A 7,803-nucleotide genomic window follows, 5' to 3' on the forward strand; every position below is an offset into this window, starting at 1 on the left:
GGATTGCAGTGGTAACTTCGGATTTTCCCAATTCACTTTGAAACTTCGCGAATAATTCCTATTACACGTAAATAATAGTAATTAGTTCTGAATTACATAATTAAATGGAAGACACGAATTATTAAGGACTAATAATGAACTATATGTAATTAGAGGGTTTAGTGTATAATTTACTGATAAAATCTATGTAATTGGGGCTCTAGAAACGACTTTCTAGACCCTGATCACTTACATGGGCTCCATAAGGACATGTACAAGGTGAAAAGTCTATATTTGACGGTTCAAGGGCGTCAAAATTTTCACTGGCAATGTTTTTTTGACGGACCAAAACCGTCAAATTAATGGAGGATGAGAGAAATTTGATGGCTCTAAGACATTGAATTGGGGAACATAAAAATTTTCAATTGCTATGGGGCATCAAAATTTCTACCATCTTCCATTAATTTAATTTTTTCAGTCTGTCGAAAAAAAATTTTGACAATGAAAAATTCAATGCCTTGGTTCGTCAAATTTTATGAAATTCGATAGTATTGGACCGTCAAATATAGGCTTATTTTCACATTGTGATGGGTTGAGTTGTGTTCATGTCGTGTTGAGGTAAGGGTATTCTGAAAATTTACCAAACCCAAACCTGATCCATTTAATAATTGTGTCAAAAGTATAAACTCAAACCTAATACATATATTAAATAGGTAACCTGACCCAATCCATGTAACTCGTTCAGTAATATTATAATCTTAAGTGGAAAAAGTAAGTTCCATTTCCATCACCCAAAAAATTCCAACGTTTTTAAAATTTTATCCTCTACATCTTGTGGCATTGGATAATATTTTTGGATGCCACAAGATAATGCAATTAAGAAACTTTCCTTACTTAGGCTCTCTTTGGAAGAGCCGTGGGCCGGCTAAACTCATCCGAACACGTTCAGTATTTTGAAACTTCAGTGTTTGGAATGGATTCGACCTTTTTTTAATTGCCGACTCTTTCGTCAAAATTAGCCGATTCTATCGACTACCATCACTTTACTGAGGCTCCACAAAATCAACTCGTTCTGCAAAAACAGAGTGAACTTGGCGTCATCTTTCTCTCTCTCTGATCTGACAATCAAGAGTTCATCTCTGCAACTCACACAGGTAAGCAACTTTTTTTTTTTTTTTTCAATTTTTGTGTTTTAAGCAATCCATTGTCATCTTCTCCAAGAGCTCAATCGAAAAATTTCAGAGATTCTAGAAGTAAAAGAGGAAAAGAAAAAAGAGAAAAGAGAAAGAAAAGTGAGACAGAAATTTACATCTATTCATCAATCGATTTAAATGCTCACTCACCTAAAAACCTTTGTGTATGTACTTGTGGTGTTTGGTGGATATAATTACGATGTTCAAGAATGGTGGCTAATCGAATTCTTTCGAAGCTTGTTATCTGTGTGTTTGTTAGTATGAATTCAAGTCGATTGAGCTCATTATGTTGAGGAGAAGGAGGAGATTCTATATGGTGGTGGTGCTGATGTTGAGCATCAACGTATGGCTGAGATGATGGTGGTAATTGATTGGTCTTAGGAGAGGTTGACGGAGGATTACTTGATCTTCAGAGTCAAGAATCTTCATTGTGGTGGTGTTTGTGAGAAAGGGTTGGCGGTGATGAGGAAGATAAAGGTTTAAAGAGTGACACGTTTCTGCAAAGTACATATAAAGAGAATTGGTAGTTGGGGAGAGTGGGCCCTTCTCTTGGTTTGATAGATTTATAGATCATCAAATTAGTTTATAGAAATGAGTTAAAGAGATTTTTAAGTGTATATCTTATACAAACAAGGTGTTTGTATACATTATTGTTGTTAAATCGTATGGTCCACAAAAACTAGATCATTTTAAATGTTTACGTGATCGATCCAATGGAGAATAAATAAGAACAAAAACAGATCGATCTAATCTAGGGGAAGGTTGAAGATCAAATGGGTAGATGTAATGGCTTGATTGGCCTTTTGTTTTGATGATAGAGAAATTTTTGTTGTATAAGAGTTCAATCGACTTGAATTGGAAACCTCAAATCTTTCTCAACACCATTGTCATCTTCTCCAATAGTTCAAAAATGAGTTCTTAGTTTTTAGGAATTAGTTTAGATCTACAATTTTCTGAAAATCCTTGGGATTATGCACCCATCTCAACCATTTGTTTAATGGACATTATCAAAACATGTGTAAGACTACTAATAATGTTATTTTTAAAGAGACTCGATTGTCTCGACAACTTTTACTAACAACACCATCATTCCTATGATATCAATAAAGAATTAGCATCTATCTTGCATTCTTCTTAATAAAAGTTTATGTGGCAATAGAAGCTCTCTATTTTTAAAAGTGAACACTTTCGTATCCTTTAATTTTCCTTGGAAAATTGTATTTAATTATTTATTATTTATTTGATAGACATTAAATATGTTAGTATAGAAAAAATGAAATTGAATTTTTATTTTTATTTTTTAATATGAAATTCTATGTTTATATTTATGGTTAACATATTATTACTTATATCCGATAAATAATATATTTTTTAATATTATTTTTAATTTCATTCAGCAATTTTTAAACAGTAGATTACCAAACAGTTCAACATCTTAACAGCATAATGAGACAGCATGTTACCAAACAATATACTTAATTCAGCAACAGCAACAACAACTTTCTCTCAGCATCAGCAACTTTACATACAGCTTTTCCAAACAGAGCATTAGTACGGAAAGTGTTTTTCTTTCTTAAATTAAGAGTGTCTCCAACAATGTTCTTTTAGCATCTTTTATTAAAAAAGTAACAACAATTATTTTAGCTACTGTAAAATTTGATCTAAACTCCAATAGACTCAACACTTCTTTCTCTAAAATCTACTTAAATCCTATTAAGGGTCGTGAACACACATCTTAGCATCCAAAAACATGATCTGATGCCACAGGCTTTGTAAAGAATGAAATGCTAAGAATTTTGAAAAAAAATTATTTTTCACCGTTAAATTTTAATTTTAAGTTTTGGGAGTTCGTTATCCATCCATTTTCAACACCTTGGATCAAGCTAAAACAAAATTTGAATTTTTTCATTTGGATGTGGGTTTTTCTGTAAAATCTAGGAGGATGTTGTGTTGGATTGCCAATGTTGTAATCCATGTGGGCCAACGAATCTTATTAAGATTTGAAATCTTACTAAGTTAATAGGGAAAATGTTTTTCAAAATTTTATAACATTAAAATAGCTAGCTTTGGAGGCTTATTACATGTAGAGAGTGGAAGTCCCCTTTTTATTTTAACATTTATTTTTAAAGAGTCTCTTGGAGACGATTTTTTCACATTTCTCTAAGTAAAGAGTCAACAAACTTTAAAGAGTATATTGGAGATGCCCTAAAAGGTTAACCCTTAATTATTTAAAATATATCTCAAAATATTCTCAATATTTTATAAAATTTGAGAAAAAAAATGTATTATGAAATTTTTTTACATAATTCTAGTAAAAAAATGGATAATTTTAAAAGTTTTAATAATTTCTAATATTTAAGATACCTCATATGTTTCATGAATTAAATGGACACAATGATTAAAGAGTGAACTATCATTTGTGAGCTGAAAATGAGTTATTTACTATTTGGAGAACTGTTCATTTTCATTATCAAAACGTGAATTATCATGCTTTCGTTAAAAAAAATTTAGAACGATGACGAATTCGATGGTTTTAAAGTAACTATTTCACAGGTTTAAAGTGACAATTTCTAATCACTTTAAACCTGCGAAATAGTCACTTTAAAAACCTTTGAATACGTTATCAATCATGTTTTAGTAATTAAAATGAACAGTGAGCCTAGAATTGTAAATTCATCAAAAGTTGATAATTTTTTTGTAAATAGCTTGTGATTAAAGTGTCAATGAGTTAAGGAGGTTGATGGTCATAATCGAGACATGACCCATTTAACAATCATGTTAGACAGGTCAACATTTAGTATGACTCAAATCCAATTAGGCTTGACCCAACTCCACTAATTTCATGTTGTCGTGCTCATGATCACGGCATTCAAACACAAATTTTCTAAGATTTGGTATAGATTCTTTTTCCATGGTTGTGAAGGTCTGTCCCGTTGATTTTGAGCCATACATCACCCACTACCATGAGCTACTACAGGAATAATTGTCAAACCACTCTCAATTAATGTCAGGAAAGTTAGGGAAGTTATTCGTTAGTGCGTCCTTCAATCCTCTACTCTAGGTAGTTAGATCCCTATCCCACTCCAGGTTTTTATTACATGCCACATGATACAATATTTTTGGTCTACTGTCATGAATGTTTAGTTTAGACCACACTTTCATAGACCCACACATGAGATTAAATATATGGGCCTGTACATTTATGATCGGTGAACTCAAGAAACCTGGACCTAATTAGCTACCCAACTCCCTGCAGTACAGTACATGGATTTGCTTTTTTTATTCCTTCGGCATAAGAAATTTGTTTCATTTCTTCAATTCTTCTAGAGTGCATTACGGTGCAAATATTTGCAGAGATGGGTATCAGAAGCAATCCATGGTTCTTCATTCATGTACTGATTCTCTTCTTCTCTTTGAAAACCCATTTCTCCATTGGAGCTGACATCATCTCTGTTGGCAAATCTCTCTCGGGAAACCAGACCATTTTCTCCAAAGGTAGCATCTTTGAACTTGGTTTCTTCACACCAGGTAACAGTTCTAAGAAGTACTACATAGGTATCTGGTACAAAAAAATCTCACCTCAAACTATAATTTGGGTGGCAAACAGAGATACACCCCTCCAAGACTCATCTTCTTCAGAATTAAAACTCTTAGAAAATGGTAATCTAGTCCTCTTCAATAACAAGTCAAAAATCCCAATCTGGTCGACAAATTTAACATCGGAACTTCTTAATCCTCCCATAGCAGTGCTTCTTGACAATGGGAATCTTGTTTTGAAAGATGGGTTGAACTCCTCCAATATAATATGGCAGAGCTTTGATCACCAAACGGATACATGTATGCCTGGTTCAAAGATTGGTTTGAATAAAATCACTAACAGAACACAAGTCCTCACTTCATGGATAAGTTCAGAAGATCCTGGGAGCGGAATATTCTCTATCGGGATAGACCCAAGTGGAAGTAGTCAGTATTTTCTAGAGTGGAAAGGATCTAAAAGGTACCACTCTACTGGGACTTGGAACGGACAAATTTTCAGCTTAATTCCTGAAATGAGAAAAACCTATATCTACAATTACAGCTATGTTACAAACGAGAGGGAAAGCTATTTTACAATGTTTCTTTATAACACCTCTCTTTTGTCTAGATTGGTGATGGATTACTCAGGTCAGTTGAAGAATTTTGTCTGGGCGGAGGATACTCGAGAATGGCTTTTAATTTATGCTCAACCGAGACAGCCCTGTGAGGTCTACGGTTATTGTGGGCCCTTTGGTAGCTGTAATCAGAAAGTTTTGCCGTATTGTTCATGTTTGCAAGGTTTTGAACCACGTTCGTCGAAAGATTGGAACAATCTGAGGGTTTGGTGGGGTGGTTGTGTGAGGAAAACCCCATTAGGATGCGGGTCTGGAGGAAAAGACACATTTTTTACGATGCCCAACATGAAACTGCCGGCAAGTTCAGTGCCTTTAAAAGATGGGAACATGAAAGAATGTGAATTAGCTTGCTTGAGAAATTGTTCTTGTATGGCATACTCTTATGAAAATGGATGTTTAGTTTGGCATGAAGATCTGTTGGATTTGCAAGAATTATCAATTGGTGATAGCAATGGAGCAGTTCTCCACATAAGAATTGCAGATTCAGGCTCTGGAGGCAAGAGCAAGAGAAGCACAATGTGGATCGTTGTCGGTGGAATTGCAGGGGTTGTAAGTTTCTTCGCTATTGTCCTGGCACTCTTTTGGAATTATAAGAGGAGAGAATTCATTGGTACACTGAACACCGCTGAGGATGCATTGGTGACGTTTACATACAAGAATCTTAAAAGTGCTACAAGGAACTTCTCGGAGAAGTTGGGGAAAGGAGGTTTCGGTTCTGTTTTCAGAGGGAAATTGTCCAACTCAATTGACATAGCTGTGAAGAAACTTGAATGCCTCGGAAAAGGAGAGAAGCAATTCCGAACGGAAGTGAGCACCCTTGGTATAATCCAACATGCCAATTTGGTTCGCCTTCGGGGGTTTTGTGCCGAACGAAGCGAAAGGTTGCTAGTTTATGATTATATGCCAAATGGTTCACTAGATTCTTGTTTGTTTCGGAAGAATTCAATCATCTTAGACTGGAAAACAAGATACCAGATTGCACTTGGGACAGCTAGAGGATTGGCTTATCTACATGAGAAGTGCAGAGATTGCATAATACACTGTGACATAAAACCGGAAAACATACTATTGGATGCTGGGTTTAGTCCAAAGGTTGCGGACTTTGGGCTAGCGAAGCTCTTTGGTAGGGACTTCAGCCGGGTTTTGACAACCATGAGAGGAACCAGAGGCTATCTTGCACCAGAGTGGATTTCAGGCGTACCTATCACAACCAAAGCTGATGTTTACAGCTATGGAATGACGCTTTTCGAAATTATATCCGGTCGGAGAAATTTGGGCATATCAGGTGATGACATGGTTGATTACTTTCCTACTCTGGTAGTGAGGAAAGTACACAATGGAGAAGAAGTTCTTAGCTTGTTGGATCAAAGGGTTGTGGGTAATGTTGACATTGAAGAGCTTACTAGAGTTTGCAGAGTTGCATGTTGGTGCATTCAAGATGATGAGAAGGACAGACCAACAATGGGACATGTGGTTCAGATTCTGGAGGGAGTCTTAGAAGTGGATATTCCTCCTATCCCAGAATTTTTCCTACCATTTGTGAACAAGCTAGTTGTGAACGAAGTTCCTGAGGAGTCTTCTGTTTGAAAGAAGTACCCGAGCACAGAATAGGGTCTCAACCGCTTCTTCAACCAAAAATACCTCCTCTTTGGTGAGTTTCAAGTCATAAAGATGGTACACTAGTTTGAATGTTATGGTGATTCTATTCTTGTTTAATTTCTACCTAAAAGCTTAGAAAGTTACGATTTAGGTCTCAGTATGTTTAGCTTCTTTTGGTGGTAGATATAGATAGATATAAATTGGTTGGATTTCATGAACATAATAGGTACAAGAAAGGCTACAGATTCCCTTCATGTCACAAATTGCAAGTCAGGGATTCTGGATGTTTGGGAATGTAATGTACAAGACTTGGGTAATAATGCTAGTATGTATTTGTAATACTGGTTTTATTATAATTTGGTGTGTGGTTGAGCTTTGTTTCAAATGAACCACAGAGTTTATCTCCTCTTAGTTCCTCATCATCAAGTATATAAAGTTAGCAAACCACATATTAACTGAATTGCACATGTAGATACACGTGTAAGTTTCACTTAAGAAGCCTCCACTCTACTTAGTTTTTGGAGTTGCCACCATTCATGAAATTAAGGTGTGAATGGTCACCTAGAATTAGTTTTGTAAAATCGTTTTATCATTGAAAGTAACTCCCAAACTAGTCCTAACCGGAGATCCAGGTAATGGGGTTCAATTGAAGGATGGGGAAGGTGTTAGGCACCCCATCCTACCCACCAAGTTGGTGCATGGTTACCTAGGTTTGGCTATATGTGAAGACTTAAATTATTGTTTTTGGAAAGTGTTTTATTTATAATGCATGCATGAATGTATATGCATGAGAATCTAAATTGGTGTGTATTTGGCGTAAATGGAATGTTCACACTAGTTGGAGTTTTCATGTTTGCTTGGAGTTAGGAGTGTCAATCCAG

At 35.4% G+C, this 7,803-nt stretch overlaps 1 pseudogene; it reads left to right on the top strand.

Moving 5' to 3' along the window:
- Nucleotides 1–4,385: 4,385 nt before the first annotated feature.
- On the top strand, nucleotides 4,386–7,313 carry LOC147381228 (G-type lectin S-receptor-like serine/threonine-protein kinase At2g19130 pseudogene; annotated as a pseudogene).
- The last annotated feature ends 490 nt before the right edge of the window (nucleotides 7,314–7,803 follow it).

This window comes from Akebia trifoliata, unplaced genomic scaffold, assembly GCF_017979445.1.
Source record: "Akebia trifoliata isolate Shusen 1 unplaced genomic scaffold, ASM1797944v1 Contig00608_ERROPOS3031104, whole genome shotgun sequence".
In the NCBI taxonomy this organism is placed as follows: Eukaryota; Viridiplantae; Streptophyta; class Magnoliopsida; order Ranunculales; family Lardizabalaceae; genus Akebia; species Akebia trifoliata.